Below are 20941 nucleotides of genomic sequence, written 5' to 3'. Positions count from 1 at the left end.
CCGGTGTGGTTCCCAATCAGAGGCAGCTGTCGCTCGTTGTCTCTGATTGGGGATCATACTTAGGCAGCCTATTGGAACTATTGAGTTGTGGGATCTTGTTCCGTGTAAGGTATGTTGTGTGTGCTACCTTGGACTTCACGTTTCGTTTAGTTTGTTGTTTTGTCGTGGTGTTTATTTGGTTTAATAAACATGTACGTATATCGCGCTGCGCCTTGGTCTGTCCTGTCCTTCAACGAACGTGACAAGTGGGACAAAATCCCTCCTGAGATGTGTGCAAACCTGGTGGCCAACTACAAGAAACGTCTGACCTCTGATTGCCAACAAGGGTTTTGCCTCCAAGTACTAAGTCATGTTTTGCAGAGGGGTCAAATACTTATTTCCCTCATTAAAATGCAAATAAATTTATAACATTTTTGACATGCGTTTTTCTGGATTTTGTTGTTGTTATTCTGTCTCTCACTGTTCAAATAAACCTACCATTAAAATTATAGACTGATCATGTCTTTGTCAGTGTGCAAACGTACAAAATCATCAGGGGATCAAATACTTTTTTCCCTCACTGTATGTTGATAGTGCTCTGCTTTAAATTTAGTTTCTCCTCTGCTTGGAATTGAGAGGCACAATGACCCAGTGTTCTCTATAAAGCCATCGGGGAGGAAACAAATAAATATGCAATTGTGGTCAAACTCTCCCATGATGCTCTCTGCCTGTGGAGGTGACTGCTCAGGTAAATAGATTTGATCAATACATTCTCACTGACTAATCTCCCTTGCATGACAAGCCTGTCCCCCAGGTTGCCTTTCATTACAAACTCAATTTGCAATGAAAACCCCACCTACCATCTAGCTCTGCTGTTCCAACTTGAAGAAATGTAAACATTGTCCGATTCGCAACAGCCTGAGAAACGTAAACATTCTCCGAATTATAATAATGTTAGTGGTTAATATTAGGGTAAGGTTAGGTTTAGAAATGTTAGGGAGTGTGACAAAATCACATACCAATTTTCTTCAATGAGGTCAAATTTATGGAGGGAAGGAGCACTAGAATCAGATCAACACATGTTATTACTATAGGGAGAAGTTAATGAAGTTAACTTTCTTCCAGTCTTCAGAAAAATGTATATTCTAAATCCAGCACCGTTGTGTGACAGAGGGCTTCAGAAGACTTGCCTTTTCACTGTTGGAGATATAATGCAAGATGCAGGTGCAGAGGAGTTTTGGATGGGTGTTGCCTCACACTAACCCATACCATTACGACATGTATGATAATGTATGCATTGTAACCTGTTATAGCACCACTTAGGATTATATGTGAACAATATATCACATATCTGATAAGAACTCTAAAATTAAGAATCACATGTACATAATAAAGTACATAACGAAGCAATAGGTCATGGAAAAATGTATATTGGCTTGCATACATTATTTAATGCATACATTAATTCCCAGTTAATACTGTAAAAAAAAACATTGATCAATAAAATGTGTTATGGAGAGGAGTCAATATTTAAGCGATAATGCCCAAGAAGCCGGTGTTGGAGGATATATTGGCATGGGTGTTGTCAAACCGTTCCAATATATCCTCCAAACACCGGCTTCGAGGGCATTATCAATTTTATACAACGGGTTACCAACATATTCAAATAGTGATAGACATATTTTTATTAGAAACATTATTTTTTATTAATCTATTCATACAATTTCCTCCTTCCACAAGATATAGTCCCGACACAAATCTAGGGTTGCTACTAGGGCTGTTGCTGTGACCGTATTACCGCCACACCGGTGGTCATGAGTTATGAAGGCAGTGAAATTCCACATGTAATTAGGCTTCTCCAAGCCTACCAAACGTGCTAACTGCCTGATACTCAGCACATTGTCCCTCTAATCACACTGACGTCAATGCAAATGTTTTCGGAAATCTAATTAAACACTTAATAAGAGCACATGAACTCATGTTGCGCAACATTTCTATAGGCTATGCAATTGCGGGAGAAAACAGAGTGATGGCCGCTAATAAAAAGAGGAGGATCCCATCAGCTTTCTATAGGCTAGGCCTACTATATTTATTACTCAACTTTCCTAATATTAAACACATTGCTTATATTTACAACAGGAGTATAGCCTACCTGACTGGCATGAAAATAAACCATGGGAAAAAGCGTCCTCCATTCGCTATTTAAGTGCATAGATGACATGTATTTTTTCCCGCTGCCCCTTTTTCGATACAGGTGCATGATAATGGTTCATTTCGAATCCCACCGTACCTTCTGCGCTATGCAATCCGGTTTCCGAGCTGGTCATGGGTGCATTTCAGCCACGCTCAAGGTCCTAAACGATATTATAACCGCGATCGATAATAGACAGTACTGTGCAGCCGTCTTCATCGACCTGGCCAAGGCATTCGACTCTGTCAACCACCGCATTCTTATTGGCAGACTAAATAGCCTTGGTTTCTCAAATGACTGCCTCGCCTGGTTCACCAACTACTTCTCAGATAGAGTTCAATGTGTCAAATCGGAGGGCCTGTTGTCTGGACCTATGGCAGTCTCTATGGGGGTGCCACAGGGTTCAATTATTGGGCCGACTCTTTTCTCTGTGTATATCAATGATGTCGCTCTTGCTGCTGGTGACTCTCAGATCCACCTCTACGCAGACGACACCCTTCATTGGACACTGTGTTAACAAACCTCCAAACAAGCTTCAAGGCCATACAACACTCCTTCAGTAGCCTCCAACTGCTCTTAAACACTAGTAAAACTAAATGCATGCTCTTCAATCGAACGCTGCTGGCACCCGCCCACCCGACTAGAATCACTACACTCGACGGGTCTGACCTAGAGTATGTGGACAACTACAAATACATAGGTGTCTGGTTAGACTGTAAACTCTCCTTCCAGACTCACATTAAGAATCTCCAATCCAAAGTTAAATCTGGAATTGGCTTCCTATTTCGCAACAAAGCCTCCTTCACTCATGCTGCCAAACATGCCCTCGTAAAACTGACTATCCTACCGATCCTTGACTTCGGCGATGTCATTTACAAAATCGCCTCCAACACTCTACTCAGCAAATTGGATGTAATCTATCACAGTGCCATCCGTTTTGTCTCCAAAGCCCCATACACTACCCACCACTGTGACCTGTACGCTCTTGTTGGCTGGTCCTCACTACATGTTCGTCGTCAAACCCACTGGCTCCAGGCCATCTATAAATCACTGCTAGGCAAATCCCCACCTTATCTTAGCTCAATGGTCACCATAGCAGCACCCACCCGTAGTCTGCACTCCAGCAGGTATATCTCACTGGTCATCCCCAAAGCCAACACCTCCTTTGGCCGCCATTCCTTCCAGTTCTCTGCTGCCAATGACTGGAACGAATTGCAAAAATCTCTGAAGCTGGAGACTCTTATCTCCCTCACTAACTTTAAGCATCAGTTGTCAGAGCACCTTACCGATCACTGCACCTGTACACAGCCCATCTGAAATTAGCCCACCCAACTACCTCATCCCTATATTGTTATTTATTTTGCTCTTTTGCACCCCAGTATCTCTATTTGCACATACTCTCTTGCACATCTAGCATTCCAGTGTTAATACTAATTGTAATTATTTTGCACTATAGCCCATGTATTGCCTTACCTCCATAACTTGCTACATTTGCACACACTGTATATATATTTTCTGGTGTATTTTTTGACTTTGTTTTTTTGACCCCATATGTAACTCTGTGTTGTTGTTGTTTTTATCGCACTGCTTTGCTTTATCTTGGCCAGGTCGCAGTTGTAAATTAGAACTTGTTCTCAACTGGCTTACCTGGTTAAATAAAGGTTAAATAAAAAAATATTAGCCTATCACTTGTGAATTCTATATTATCACTTGTGAATGATGCCCAGTATAAGAAACTTTTTTTTGCGACTTGTTCGAATCATAGTCACACACCTCATGTAGCCTATTCCATAGGCCTATATGTTTTAATTAGGTTTGTATCACAACTAAAGTGGCCAAATAACTTCTTAAAATTAAGCACAATAATCCGCTTTACAAGCGGTGTAGAGCCTACCTGGCATATGTAAGCAGCGCATGAGTTTCAAGTTTGGGGAAGACAATTTTCACCATAAAAATGCACCTTTACAATAAAAGCATTACATGCATAATTGCATTTGTGGTCACTTTTGATAATGGTGTTTTCTGCTAATGGAACATTGATGAGGATTTTTCAGTAAACTATTAGATAAACAAAGTTAATCACAACATGACGAACATGTGTACATCTTTGTTGCTAGTCAAGAACTGAATTGGTTCCTCTCACTGGTGTAGTCATTGTGTGTGACATAGGACTGTTTTCTTATTTTTTCATTAGACTTTTCTTCGGGTCAAAATCCTCACTCCTCCCTAATCCATGGCTGTCCTACCTTATCAGTGACTGAAACCAGACTGTGACCCTGTGGCTCTGCATAGGCATATCCCTGGAACGAGCCAGGGTTGAACAGAGTTAAGGCTAAACCCTCTGTCTCTCCTTGGGCGTCTTCATGATTAATTACAGCATGATGGGGTGGGAGAGAGGAGTTAGTCTTGGGTATGTTTGAGAGATTGATTGTGGACCTGCCATGTCCACAGCCAATCTCCAGGTCAAGCCAGGGTGAGCCGGGGTTGAACAGAGTTAAAACTGAACATGATTATTTTTGCATGACAGGGCTTGATTGATTGCACCACCATTGTTTCCAAACTGAATACATAGAGGAGAAGTCAGATTTCGCCACTATCATAAACTAAGGAAGTGGGCGGAGTGGTCAAGAGGTGAAAACTGGAAACAGTGGTGGTGGAACCCAAGAGGGAGGGGTTAAGCTAAAATGTATGTAAAATTACTATATAAACTGAGAGCTGAGAGGTGGAAAAGGAGATGCTCTGCAGACCACTCGGCTTTGTCCATTGTAATAAAGTCTATCTTAATTCGACAAAAACTCTGGAAATACTTTGGTTCTTTGATCAATATATGGACACATTTGCCACAACAACATTCGGGCTTATAGCCTACTACCATGTGCGTATTGCTGTGCTTTTAATGTGAAGAAATAGCCTAATAGTTTATCAACATTTTAAGCTAAACGTTCTGATCTGTTGTGTCAGCCACAATGCATAAAAAAGGTTTTTTGATGCTAGTGGTTGTATTAATTTGGGATCTATCACATTCCACAACTGTCCCAGACTATGGTTGGAATAGTGATTTCTCGCACAGAATAGAATAGGTCGACTTTTGTTCTATGGGGGATAGGAGATTGACGTAGGCTAGTGCTTTTGCTGTTCGTTAGGCCTACTCATCTTGTTGGCTGATGAAAAGTAAATGTGGACAGTTCTTCCAATATCTTCAATATGCACCTCGGAATTGGATAAGGACGCACGCAGTTGCATCCCGATGTGTCTGTCTTAACTTGTAGCCTGTGAGAAAGATCTGATCACGTGACAGAGAGCCGAGCCATGTGAGTGAGAGACACTTCGGATTGCGCAGCACACTCAGAGAGAAGGGCACAACGCAGCACTCCGGGCCACAAAAGGCTTGGATTTTTTTAGGGTGCATTACGGCCACAAAGGGGATGCTGCTGTGAAATTCGAGGCATTATCAAGTGCTTGTCAAATTGTGAATGAGAGACTATTGGAGTGTGTACAGCCTGCGCAAAAAAGCAAAGCAGAGCTCATGCCTTTCAAGCAACTTTTTTCAAATCAGTCTTATCATGCAGCCTTACAATGTATTAAAAATCAAAACATATAGCCCAACGTTTGTAGAACGACTAAAGTTACATGAATAACTCTAAATGAAGCATATAGGCTACCTATTTCTTTGTTAACCGCTCAACACAGAATAGCCGCATGTGCGCACTCCTTGAAATCATCAATCTTTGTTCAATTGTATTCTTCACACTATGCCATGGAATTATAAGCAAATCTTGTCTGCTAAATGAACTAGTGTAGCCCACAGCCATTTGGCATAGCCACATCAGGACCTAACTTAAGGACAACTCAGAGTATGCTATTCTTTTCTTCTGAAATATACTATATTTTCTTCATATCATGCTTCTTTAGACCTGTCTAAAATAAATAATGGATTTATTGTGAAGGTGTAGGCTATATTACATGGATTTATTATACTTTTTTAAATGGCTTGTAGGCTATGTGTGGAAGCCAGGAGATGCTAAATGTGTTTATGTTAATTAACGGTCAATTACCATGAGACCGACAGTTATTTTCTTGAGAATCACCGGCTGACAAAATTTTGTGACCGCCACAACCCTAGTTGCTACCCAAGCCGGCTGGTCGTTCGTTCTATCGGTTTGGTTGCCAGAAATGTGTCCCAGTCGTTCAGTCTTTTTGTTCTGTATCTATGGACTCGACCCAGTCGTTCATTCTAAATGTTAAATTGCCATACAGGAAGGCAACATTCTTATACCTTGCTTGCTAGCTAGCCAACTATGGCTAACTTACGGTCACGTCAAACAATGCAGCCAGAATAACAGTAAAGTAGCTGCATTTGTGTTTGTTTAAGCTGTTTTCTAGTGACATTTATTTTGATACATTGATAACAATGAGCTAATGATGTGCGATTTCGCCTGGCGTAGAACAGGTGCTCTCTTGTCAGGACACTGTTGTTCAGAGGAGCTAGCCAACAATACAGCTAACACAATCACTTCAAAGTGAAGCTGGAAAGACGGTAAACTAGCTGCACTTCGTTTTGTTTGACGTGTTTTCTATTGATAGTTATTTGCATATATCCATAAAAATGATGCTTATTCATGATTTCGACTGGCTGAGAAAAGCTGCCTGCCTGTCTCTCATCCCGACTCCCGACATGATCAACATTACTATCGGACAGCTGGAGACATCCAATCTCCATTACTATTCTGGCAATAACCGCAACACATCAAAACAAAACTGCAATACATTAACACATACTGTAGATGGCACAATTAAAATCTGACTTCAAGTGATCTTTGTGCCACACTACAGGTGCATGGGAGGTGTTCAGTCTCAAATGCTCATGAAATAAATGGGCTGCTGCTTCAAAGTTAACAGATTGTGGTTTCCTGCCTAAGACTTACATTTTTGATTGATCTGACCACAGAGTCTTACCAATCTAAGAGTTTGATGGTGTTTGTTACCAGTGGGGCTATGATCACTCTTTTTCAATAATTTCTCCTGACAAGATAAATTCATTTGTTGTTCCTATTACACTCAAGCCTCATCCAGCATGAATCAGACCTGCACTTTTAATTCAGTCCATTCAGACTCCTTAATAAATTAAATGAGTTAATCCATTCTAAATAGAGAGCTCTGAATTCGCCATTGCACACTATAGAGAATTGATAAGCCAGCATCAAATAATGCAGGCCTCTCTTGACCTTGGAAGACACGCTGGCTTTGTTTCTCTGTGTTTCTGTATTACTGATTAATAACCCAATCTCATGATGCGTTTCAGTCAATACCCTCACTCTGGAATACAACTGTTATGTACTGGTCTAAGTGCATTGCTGTGTGTACAATGCTAAACAACCAAGTGCTCATCTAGAAGAGAGGTCATTCTAAAAATGGATGTGCTCAACACGAAGGTTGTCTCGTTTGTATTATCCTGTCTACTTGAAAAAATAAATCGCCTCTGTTTGGAATTTAGAGGCACAATGACCCAATGTTCTTTATAGAGCCATCGGAGAGGAAACAAATAAATTAATATGCAATTGTGGTCAAACTCTCCGATGATGCTCTCTGCCTGTGGAGGTGACTGCTCGAGGTAAACAGCATTGATCAATACATTCTCACTGACTAATCTTCCTTGCACGACAAGCCTGTCCCCCAGGTTGCCTATCATTACAAACTCAATTTGCAATGAAAACCCCACCTACCATCTAGCTCTGCTGTTCCAACTTGAAGAAATGTAAACATTGTCCGATTCGCAACAGCCTGAGAAACGTAAACATTCTCAGAATTATAATAATGTTAGTGGTTAATATTAGGGTAAGGTTCAGTTTAGGCATGTTAGGGAGTGTGACAAAATCACAGCTCAGCTGGTAGAGCACGGCGCTTGTAACGCCAAGGTAGTGGGTTCGATCCCCGGGACCACCCATACACAAAAATGTATGCACGCATGACTGTAAGTCACTTTGGATAAAAGCGTCTGCTAAATGGCATATTATTATATATTATTCAATGAGGGCAAAGTTATGGAGTGAAGGAGCACTAGAATCAGATCAACACATGTTATTACTATAGGGAGAATAAGTTAACTTTCTTCCAGTCTTCAGACGCATCTCTAATCTAAGTCCAGCACCGCTGTGTGACAGAGAGCTTCAGAAGACTTGCCTTTTCACAGTTGGAGAGATAATGCAAGATGCAGGTGCAGATGAGTTTTGGATGAGTGTTGTCTCACACTAATCAATACAATTACGAAATGTAGTGTTGCCTCACACACTAATCCATACAATTTCAAAATGTATGATAACGTATGATGCATTGTATACCATTGAGAATAATCTCATTGCCATATTCTTGTGGTTAAAGACCAGATCCTCTTAACTTATTTTGGAATGGCATGTTGAAATATGATCATATTTTCATACATTAAATGAAAATTCCACCCCAAAAATATATTTTGGTATTTGTTTCATTAGTACATTGTTGACATAGTCAACTTTGGATAAAAGCGTCTGCTAAATGGCATATTATTATTATTATTATTATTATTATTTCAAGATATTTTACTTTCAAAATACAGAAATCATCCCCGTATGATGCATTTGGCATCATATAATGCAAAACGTAGCTTCATATGATGCAAAATGGGGATGATTACTGTATTTTGAAAGTTGTGTATCTTGAAAACTTGATTGCAAAAGATTTTGGGACTATGTCAACAATGGACTAATGAAACAAATACCAAAAGATAGTTTTTGGGTGGAGTTTTCCATTAATTTATGAAGCACATCACACATTATATAAGTGAATGCTAAACAGTTGGCCAGAGGCTGCATGAAGTCAGAGTGGGGAAGTACGCTCAATTGAAAGCTGTATGATAGAGATGTTGCATGTAGAGATGTTGCATGTCACGCTCAAGTACACTTGCACACTCATAAGAACTCAGTCACATACAAACACTCAGAAACAGAAAAACACAGTAACAAGCAGACAGACAGACAGACAGACAGACAGACAGACAGACAGACAGACAGACAGACAGACAGACAGACAGACAGACAGACAGACAGACAGACAGAGAGACACACACAGCAGACCTCAAGCTTTGAAAGCTTTGGATGTTCTCTTGAACATTCTCATCTCATCTCTCTCTCTTGCCAGAACCCAAAAGGACGGAAAGCACAAGAAAGGGAAAGGGTGCTGTGATCACTGCGCCTGCTTCAAATAGTACCCTACTGCTGGGCCAGGCACTGCAGGGGTGGAGGGTTATCTGCCTTCTACCCCCCTACATCAAAGGGGCCAGAGCCATTGGCTGCCTTCACACGCCAGCACCACAGACCATTAGATATTCACAAGACCTAGTGCTGTGGCCGGCGCTAATGTTTAACTGAGCTGATTGGCAGATTAGCTTGTCAATCAAATGCCATATTAGGGCTTAACCTCTAAAAGTCTAATTATTTTAGCTATTTGATTTAGAATTTTAGGACCCCTGTATGTATCAACAAAAAATAAAATAATTTGATGAAATATTGAATTTGGCCTTTACTGCTAAAGCCCATAGAAATGCATTGAATAACACATTCATACAGTAAATGGCAAAACAGACAGTCAAAAAAATAATAATAAGGAATGAGGTTTTGAAGTGTCCTATATTAAGGATATATATTTGACACATATTTAACCCCTTTTTTGGGGGGTACAAAACTACTTCCATACTTCCATTCATTTTTTAAACCAGTACGAGTTACCTTCAGATGAGCAAGAGTCTCATATTTCCATAGAGTGGTCATATTATTTTGTAGGCCAAACAGTTCGGATGAGAAGACAGATTTTTGGGATGTCTTCTGTTCTGACAAACAGCGCTGTAGTGCTCCATTCACATTAACCATAAGCACTCCATTCCATTGCGCCAGATGTCATTAATTTGAATGGGTACCATCCACAACAGAGTGGAATCGCAACTCCCCCTTGCAGTTGGAAGGCTCCGTTGCGAGACGGACACAGCATACTTTGAATTTTTACAAACTGAAGAATAATGATACTTTATGACTGTTGCCTCCCGTTTTAGTTTATTGTATTGGTAATTAAGTTTATTTTTTATTTTAATTATTAGGTGGAGTTTGGTTGCTAGCTACAGTATAGACTAGCCTGCTCTGAAAGCTAGCTTGACTTGCTAGAAAGTAAGTTGAGGAAAAAGTAACTAAACTAAACATGTTTTATTATCAACTGAAACACTATGTTTCTCCTGTCTTGAATGAAAAGGTCATATTTTACAATCTCCCAAAATAAATGTGATTCCTGATGAGAGACGAGGCTCTCCTCTATCTTGTCTTGCGTTGTGAAACCCTCCCTAGGCTCTCCGTCCAGTAGAGGAACGAGATTGCATTAAGATGACGTACGGCGTAATGAAACACGTCACGATGTAAACTGGGCATAGCTCTGCCACTTTCCACCGCAAATGCGGAAGGCCGACATAGGCGGATGCATTGGATTGAGATGCAGGCCATGCAAAAAAAACATATCTCTAGCTTAAACAGACAGATTTTACTGAGGATTTTTTCATTATGTTAATTCGAATGGTTTAAGATCCCTCCCAAAGTGTTCTCCAACTCATAACACATTTTAGAAAAAGGCTCCATGCAGTTAACATCGCAAGGTGAGGTATTGAAAGGTATTGAAAACAGGGGTGTCAATAATTTTGACCCCTACCTTTTTGAGAAAATAACATTACTTGTTAAACAAAATATCTTTCTCTGAGCAATTGTATAAGTATAATATAATATAATTTCCCCATTTTTTTGCAAACAATATAGCTCAGTATTGGATGTTTTTGTTTTATACAGTCATATTTGCTCTTCTTTATCAAGGGTGTCAATAATTTCACACCCCTCTGTGTATAATGGGAGAAAATATGACAAACTATGGTAGAAAAAAACATTTATTATTATTTTCAGACAGTATGAAGATATCTGCACAAAAGAGCAGTGACAGAACATTATGGAAGCCTATTAAGTCCTGGTTTCCAGTCTTCTTGCAGGGCTGGAACTTATGTATTCCTCCAGCAGCAGGGGATGTGGTTTGGCTCTTTGTTGTTCCATGGGCCAGAGTAATAGGGGGCTGTGTTCTGGGTATTTGCCCTTGGTCCTGGTATTTATAACAGGGGGTCTTACTTTAACCTTTTTTTAGTTTGGAGAGAACTGTATTCCATGACTCATTCACTGCAACCACTATGGAAAATAGAGCAAATGCACTGAAAAAAGACTAAGTTCTACTTCATACCTTTCAGACTGTCAGTACAGTTGGAAGTATGGATTATATCCCTCGCTCCGCATGGTTCGCGTAATTGTAATAACAAATTCATGTTAGTGATGGGACAGCGTGGGAGTACATGCCCCCACTGTTAATTTAAAACCAGATTTCATACCACACATATATGAACTATGATCATTTCACAGACATTAACTCTAGAACGGAATACTGTAAAGTTGGACCAACATTGAAATCTTATTCCAGGCAGTAGATCTAAAAGCATCCCCAACCTGAATAAAACCTAGAATAGTCTGTGCAGCAGGCATAGACAGACACTATCATTATCCACCTACACGGATGCTCACTTGAAGCCTTCATTGGGCCCCTCTCTTTGAGGTCTCGACAGTACACTACGGTACACTCCAATCATCCTTCCAGTAGCTATCCCTGATGACTGTGTCCTCCAGCCTCCTTTCTCTCCTCCCCTGCTGTACGCCGCCACAGAGCCCAGAGAGGATAAAGAGCTGTGATGCTCGCCGGCCAGACGCCTGCTTATCTACCTTTTATCAATTACCTCTAATTAAAGAAGCCACAACCGAGGCCCAACACGTGCCCCGAATCATAATGGCTGCTTTGATGTTTATTTATCTATTTAGTTTGACACAGCATCTTCCCTCCTGAGGGTGACACCACTATGAGGCTATGAGTCATAGTCTATGAGTCTGTAACGTTATCGTATCTATTCTAAGGAATGCCCCCCAGACAGACAGCCAGGTGTCCCTTCCTAGCAACTTCAGTGAGAAGAGTTTTGTATCATTCATTTGAGAAGGATGTTAACAGTGAGATAAATACATGTCTCTCTTCCTGACTGTGTGTCATTTGTTAGAGTTATGTTACCTTCTCTGAGCATATCTGTCTATAAAATAAAGTTAATATGTGAATAAGGCCATATTATGTAATTGTCCCCAAAAAGAGAATAAATAAATGGAAACGTACAGTGTAACACATACAGTTGAAGTCGGAAGTTTACATACACCTTAGCCAAATACATTTAAACTCAGTTTTTTACAATTCCTGACATTTAATCCTAGTAAAAAGTCCCTGTCTTAGGTCAGTTAGGATCACCACTTTATTTTAAGAATGTGAAATATCAGAATAACAGTAGAGAGAATGATTTATTTCATGATACATTCCCATTGGGTCAGAAGTGTACATACACTCAATTAGTAATTGGTAGCATTGCCTTTAAATTGTTTAACTTGGGTCAAACTTTTCGGGTAGCCTTCCACAAGCTTCCCACAATAAATTGGGTGAATTTTGGCCCATTCTTCCTGACAGAGCTGGTGTAACTGAGTCAAGTTTGTAGGCCTCCTTGCTCGCACACGCTTTTTCAGTTCTGCCCACACATTTTATATAGGATTGAGGTCAGGGCTTGTGATGGCCACTCCAATACCTTGACTTTGTTGTCCTTAAGCCATTTTTGCACAACTTTGGAAGTATGCTTGGGGTCATTGTCCATTTGGAAGACCATTTGCAACCAAGCTTTAACTTCCTGACTGATGTCTTAAGATGTTGCTTCAATATATCCACATAATTTTCCTTCCTCATGGTGCTGTCTATTTTGTGAAGTGCACCAGTCCCTCCTGCAGCAAAGCACCCCCACAGCATGATGCTGCCACCCCCGTGCTTCACGATTGGGATGGTGTTCTTCGGCTTGCAAGCAACCCCCTTTTTCCTCCAAACATAACCATGGTCATTATGGCCAAACAGTTCTATTTTTGTTTAATCAGACCAGAGGACATTTCTCCAAAAAGTGCAATCTTTGTCCCCATGTGCAGTTGCAAAACGTAGTCTGGCTTTTTTATGGCGGTTTTGGAGCAGTGGCTTCTTCCTTGCTGAGTGGCCTTTCAGGTTATGTCGATATAGGAATTGTTTTACTGTGGATATAGATATTTTTGTACCTGTTTCCTCCAGTATCTTCACAAGGTCCTTTGCTGTTGTTCTGGGATTGATTTGCACTTTTCGCACCAAAGTACGTTCATCTCCAGGAGACAGAACGTGTCTCCTTCCTGAGCGGTATGATGGATGTGTGGTCCCATGGTGTTTATACTTCCGTACTATTGTTTGTACAGATGAACGTGGTCCCTTCAGGCGTTTGGAAATTGCTCCCAAGGATGAACCAGACTTGTGGAGGTCTACAATTGTTTTTCTTAGGGCTTGGCTGATTTCTTTTGATTTTCCCATGATTTCAAACAAAGAGGTGCTGAGTTTGAAGGTAGGCCTTGAAATGCATCCAGAGGTACACCTCCAATTGACTCAAATGATGTAAATTAGCCTATCAGAAGCTTCTAAAGCATAATATCATTTTTTGGAATTTTCCAAGCTGTTTAAAGGCACCGTCAACTTAGTGTATGTAAACTTCTGACCCACTGGAATTGTGATGCAGTGAATTATAAGTGAAATAATCTGTCTGTAAACAATTGTTGGAAAAATGACTTGTGTCATGCACAAAGTAGATGTCCTAACCGACTTGCCAAAACTATAGTTTGTTAACAAGAAATTTGTGGAGTGGTTGAAAAACAAGTTTTAATGACTCCAACCTAAGTGTATGTAAACTTCCGACTTCAACTGTATAAATGCTCACTTCTCACTGGAGTTTCTTTAGTTTAAATAGAGAGTCATATTGTCCATTAATCTGCAACAAAGAGTTATATAAGCATGCCATTTTTGAATTGTTGTATTCTGCTCCGCTGACCTTGAGCGAATGGAAGCTCATTTTAAAAGATGAGATAGTAAACAGAAGCAGGTTTACAATTGACCTGTATTGACTTGGCTGTTAATGAAATATGCATTGCATCAGTGAAGCAGAATTAATTAAAATGTTCCTTTAACTTGAGTAATATGTTATCCAATAGACATGAGTGACAAATAGGAACAGTCAACAGAACAGTCCAAATAACTTCACTGAATGCACTACAGAGGAAGGAGATGGTGATGATGACAACAAATATGATAATGTATTGATAAGGATATTAAACATAGTGACACCGATAGATATACAAGTTTTAGTTAGTGTGTAACTATGTTTAGGCAACTTACACTATACATAGACCATGCCTACCAATGTAACTTATTTTTGTTAAAGTTGGACCAGTGTAATTTGTGTGTGTACTTATTATTTGTGTTGTTGTTAGGCTGTTTTCAGACAGCCTAGAAAGGACAGTAGCAGTTAGCAGCCATGTTGCGTCTTCTCCTCACGGCATCCATTTGCAATCTCATTCAAGTGAGCCAGGAGCAAGAGGGAGGCCTCATCCATTTCACGTTCTAATTCCTCTCATAATGGCATGAAAATATGCTCCTGCCTTTGCTCTTGTGCTTTTGTTCAGAGCCCTGTGGGGACTTCTCTAAAATAAAGGCATAAGCAATTCCACCCAACATAATGATATGAAAAGAGAGAATCTCAGGGTCATTATTAAGGCTGCACTATGTCTTGCACTATGGCTTGTTGCAGGCTGTACATCTCTCAAGCTGCCTTTTGAGATGCATTTAACAAATGAGTCAACGTTTAACAAATGACATTTCGACCTCATCCCAGCAATAACCCATGTAAGTAATCATTTTAGATGTATGTGGGGCAGTAATGGTTGCCAGCGCTGCTCTCTGCTGTTTTAATGAGACTGTCCACTTTTCCCTTTCATCTGAAACAATTCTCGCCTTTCCCTGAGGAACACTTGGAGAATAATTGCTTTGTATGAGTATAACACCCCTGGATTCCTCAAATATTGTGGGTCATTTATCTAAAGAGCTTACAACATTTTACATATTGTTATTTTATCAAATATAATTGTTTTGAATGTTTTCAGGGGCTGTTTTCTGAGTAGGTGTACAGTCGGAAATTTGACTCTTGGCCTCTTCAATGATACTACTGGATTGATTGGTAGGCACACTTAATATCGAGTCTACTATGTCAGTGCATACACTACCAGTCAAAAGTTTGGACACACCTACTCATTCAAGAGTTTTTCTTTATTTGTAAAAAATTTACAACCAAAAGAACAGGATAGAAACGGAATAGCTCTGAGTCCAATAGGAAAGTCAATAGAAACCAATTGAACAGGAGCGAAATGGCATAGCGCTGGGTCCAATAGGAAAGTCAATAGAACAGGAGAGAAATGGCATAGTGCTGGGTCCAATAGGAAAGTCAATAGAAAAACATTTGCCAAAATTATCATTACTCCTGTCAGATATACACTACCGGTCTAAACTTTTAGAACACCTACTTATTCCAGGGTTTTTCTTTATGTGTACTATTTTCTACATTGTAGAATAATAGTGAAAACATCAAAACTATGAAATAACACATATGGAACCATGTAGTAACCAAAAAAGTGTTAAACAAATCAAAATACATTTTATATTTGAGATTCTTCAAATAGCCTCCCTTTGACTTGATGACAGCTTTGCACACTTGGCATTCTCTCAACCAGCTTCATGAGGTAGTCACCTGGAATGCATTTCAATTAACAGGTGTGCCTTTTTAGAAGTTAATTTGTGGAATTTATTTCCTTCTTAATGTGTTTGAGCCAATCAGCTGTGTTGTGACAAGGTAGGGGGGTATACAGAAGATAGCCCTATTTGGTAAAAGACCAAGTCCATATTATGGCAAGAACAGCTCAAATAAGCAAATAGAAATGAAGATCAGTCAATACGGTAAATGTCAAGAACTTTGAAAGTTTCTTCAAATGCAGTTGCAAAAACCATCATGCACTATGATGAAACTGGCTCGCATGAGGACTGCCACAGGAATGGAAGACCCAGAGTTACCTCTGCTGCAGAGGATAAGTTCATTCGAGTTACCAGCCTCAGAAATTGCAGCCCAAATAAATGCTTCACAGAGTTCAAGTCACAGATACATCTCAACATCAACTGTTCAGAGGGGACTGTGTGAATCAGGCCTTCATGGTCGAATTGCTGCAAAGAAACCACTACTAAAGGACACCAATAAGAAGAAGAGACCTGCTTGGGCCAAGAAACATGAGTAATGGTGGAAATGTGTCCTTTGGTCTGGAGTCCAAATTGGAGATTTTTGGTTCCAACCGCCGTGTCTTTGTGAGACGCGTGTGGGGGAACGGATGAACTCCGCATGTGTAGTTCCCACCATAAAGCATGGAGGAGGAGGTGTATGTTGTGGGGGTGCTTTGCTGGTGACACTGTCTGTGATATATTTAGAATTCAAGGCACACTTAACCAGCATGGCTACCACAGCACTTTGCAGCGATACACCATCCCATCTGGTTTGGCCTTAATGGGACTATCATTTGTTTTTCAAACAGGACAATGACCCAACACACCTCCAGGCTGTGTAAGGGCTATTTTACCAAGAAGGAGAGTGATGGAGTGCTGCATCAGATGACCTGGCCTCCACAATCCCCCAACCTCAACCCAATTGAGATGGTTTGGGATGAGTCGGACGGCAGAGTGAAGGAAAAGCAGCCAAAAAGTCCTCAGAATATGTGGGAACTCCTTCAAGACTGTTGGAAAAGTATTCCAGGTGAAGCTGGTTGAGAGAATGTCAAGAGTGTGCAAAGCTGTCCTCAAGGCAAAGGGTGGCTATTTGAAGAATCTCAAATATAAAATATATTTTGATTTGTTTAACACTTTTTTGGTTACTACATGATTCCATATGTGTTATTTCATAGTTTTGATGTCTTCACTATTATTCTACAATGTAAAAAATAGTAAAAATAAAGAAAAACCCTTGAATGAGTAGGTGTGTCCAAACTTTTGACTGGTACTGTACATACAGTACACTGTATGAGTACATGTACAGTATAGGTCTGTGAAAGTAGAGTATGGTAAGGCTTTAAGTATATACTACAATATGTTAGTATACCTGTTACATTACATGTTTGTATTACAGGCTCTACGTTCATGGATTGAATTAGTACACTTACAGTACTACCACACATTCTGTTATTGTAAGAAAGTGTCTATGTTTTGTTGACACCAGAAGTATTTTCAGTACAATGTTCTGCATAGTGTCCGTTACCTTCATAAAATCTATCTATCAGAGAGTGAGCTTGGAGGTATTGACTATTTGCGCTTCAGTGGTTGTTTGACCTCATATTTCATAGTGGTCATATAGCCAATGAACACATATACAATGTGCAAGTGAAGTGTCATTTTTACTTCCGTATTCCTTGTTTTTTTTTAGGCAAAGAATGAAAACACGGCCATTTAAGATAAAGTATATATTGTAAACTAGTATGACCAGTATTCAAACGGGGGGCCAGTATGAAAAAATTAAAATAAAAATGGTCGCTCTGGATAAGAGCGTCTACTAAATGACTAAAATCAAATGTAAAATGTAAACGTGTTTCTGAGTGATTTAACTTACCATATGCCGTTTCTTTACGTATTTGACAGCCAAGAAGAAGCACAAAGCCAAAAAGTTAATCAGTTTCCTTAGAACTACACAAATGAACTACAAATCTATTGACAGCTCGCCGGTCAACAAACAAGCTATTTATTTCTTATTTTTTTAAGTACTGGCTGGCAACATTCAGTAAATCGAAAATAAACAAATGTAATCTAATATCAAACACATCAAATGGCTTGTAACTAATGGTTCTTACCATCCTGTAAATCCTCAGCACGAGCAGGCACGCTCTGGCATGCTGTCAAAGCAGCAGGAGATGTAGTCCATATGAGACTTTTCTAATTTTTGGTGATGTCTTACTTCTTGAGCGTCAAATATTTTAACTCAATACATGAACATGAATAATTATATATATATATATATATATATATATATATATATATATATATATATATATATATATATATACAGTGGGGGAAAAAAAAGTATTTAGTCAGCCACCAATTGTGCAAGTTCTCCCACTTAAAAAGATGAGAGAGGCCTGTAATTTTCATAATAGGTACACATCAACTATGACAGACAAAATGAGATAAGAAAACCCAGAAAATCACATTGTAGGATTTTTTATGAATTTATTTGCAAATTATGGTGGAAAATAAGTATTTGGTCACCTACAAACAAGCAAGATTTCTGGCTCTCACAGACCTGTAACTTCTTCTTTAAGAGGCTCCTCTGTCCTCCCCTCGTTACCTGTATTAATGGCACCTGTTTGAACTTGTTATCAGTATAAAATACACCTGTCCACAACCTCAAACAGTCACACTCCAAACTCCACTATGGCCAAGACCAAAGAGCTGTCAAAGGACACCAGAAACAAAATTGTAGACCTGCACCAGGCTGGGAAGACTGAATCTGCAATAGGTAAGCAGCTTGGTTTGAAGAAATCAACTGTGGGAGCAATTATTAGGAAATGGAAGACATACAACACCACTGATAATCTCCCTCGATCTGGGGCTCCACGCAAGATCTCACCCCGTGGGGTCAAAATGATCACAAGAACGGTGAGCAAAAATCCCAGAACCACACGGGGGGACCTAGTGAATGACCTGCAGAGAGCTGGGACCAAAGTAACAAAGCCTACCATCAGTAACACACTACGCCGCCAGGGACTCAAATCCTGCTGTGTCCCCCTGCTTAAGCCAGTACATGTCCAGGCCCGTCTGAAGTTTGCTAGAGTGCATTTGGATGATCCAGAAGAGGATTGGGAGAATGTCATATGGTCAGATGAAACCAAAATAGAACTTTTTGGTTAAAAACTCAACTCGTCGTGTTTGGAGTACAACGAATGCTGAGTTGCATCCAAAGAACACCATACCTACTGTGAAGCATGGGTGTGGAAACATCATGCTTTGGGGCTGTTTTTCTGCAAAGGGACCAGGACGACTGATCCGTGTAAAGGAAAGAATGAATGGGGCCATGTATCGTGAGATTTTGAGTGAAAACCTCCTTCCATCAGCAAGGGCATTGAAGATGAAACGTGGCTGGGTCTTTCAGCATGACAATGATCCCAAACACACCGCCCGGGCAACGAAGGAGTGGCTTCGTAAGAAGCATTTCAAGGTCCTGGAGTGGCCTAGCCAGTCTCCAGATCTCAACCCCATAGAAAATCTTTGGAGGGAGTTGAAAATCCGTGTTGCCCAGCGACAGCCCCAAAACATCACTGCTCTAGAGGAGATCTGCATGGAGGAATGGGCCAAAATACCAGCAACAGTGTGTGAAAACCTTGTGAAGACTTACAGAAAACGTTTGACCTGTGTCATTGCCAACAAAGGGTATATAACAAAGTATTGAGAAACTTTTGTTATTGACCAAATACTTATTTTCCACCATAATTTGCAAATAAATTCATAAAAAATCCTACAATGTGATTTTCTGGAATTTCTTTTCTCATTTTGTCTGTCATAGTTGACGTGTACCTATGATGAAAATTACAGGCCTCTCTCATCTTTTTAAGTGGGAGAACTTGCACAATTGGTGGCTGACTAAATACTTTTTTTCCCCACTGTATATATATATATATAAAATGACCACGTTTATTTTTTATGATGTAATCTTGAAGCAAATTCAAAAGAGCCATGACATGAACCCGGAAGTACAGTATGACATCACTTGCAAAGGGTATTGTGAACTCTAAAGCCACACAACTGATCTGCAAATGGAATATAAGTTCCATGTCAGCTGTTTTCTCTTCAGTGTTTGTTTCTATGTATTTTTGATGTCCCTTACTTATACCAGAGATAATTGAAAAAGGGAGGCATTTGTCATGAGCTATGTGTCACCTTGAGTGGAATAAAAATGCTAATTTAGTCCAACCTGTTGCCAGAACTGTCTTTTTGGGAACATTGTCAGTCATCTATTTGGGAACACTAAAATCACATTTTAAGAATCTGAGCACTTTTAACCACAGTCTTCTTTGATTGATTTATTGAATCATGTATGCTTTCAGAAAGTATTCACACCCCTTGACTTTTTCCACATTTTGTTGAGTTACAGCCTGAATGGATTACATTTAGATTTTTTGTCACTGGCCTACACGCAATACCCCATAATGTAAAAGTGGAACTTTCATTTTCAAAAATTGTACAAATTAATTAAAAATGTAAAGTTGAACTGTATTGAGTCAATAAGTATTCAACCCCTTATTATGGCAAGCCTAAATCATTTCAGCAGTAAAAATTTGCTTAAAAAGGATCGGACCCCTTTTTTCAATTTTCGCCTAAAATTACATACCCAAATCTAACTGCCTGTAGCTCAGGACCTGAAGCAGGGATATGCATATTCTCGATATAATTTGAAAGGAAACACTTTGAAGTTTGTGGAAATGTCAAATTAATGTAGGAGAATATAACACATTAGATTTGGTAAAAGATAATACAAACAAAAAAACATCTGTTTTCTATTATTTTTCATCATCTTTGAAATGCAAGAGAAAGGCCAGACAGTGATTTAGGATTCTAGATGTAATTTAGATGGCAGCAGTGTGTGTGCAAAGTTTCAGACTGATCCAGTGAAGAATTACATCACTACACAACATTTTGTATCAAGTCTGTCAGGAGTTTTCCAAAACGTGC

The sequence above is a fragment of the Coregonus clupeaformis genome, chromosome 27, assembly GCF_020615455.1.
Source record: "Coregonus clupeaformis isolate EN_2021a chromosome 27, ASM2061545v1, whole genome shotgun sequence".
Classification (NCBI taxonomy): domain Eukaryota; kingdom Metazoa; phylum Chordata; class Actinopteri; order Salmoniformes; family Salmonidae; genus Coregonus; species Coregonus clupeaformis.
This window is presented reverse-complemented; position numbering follows the sequence as displayed.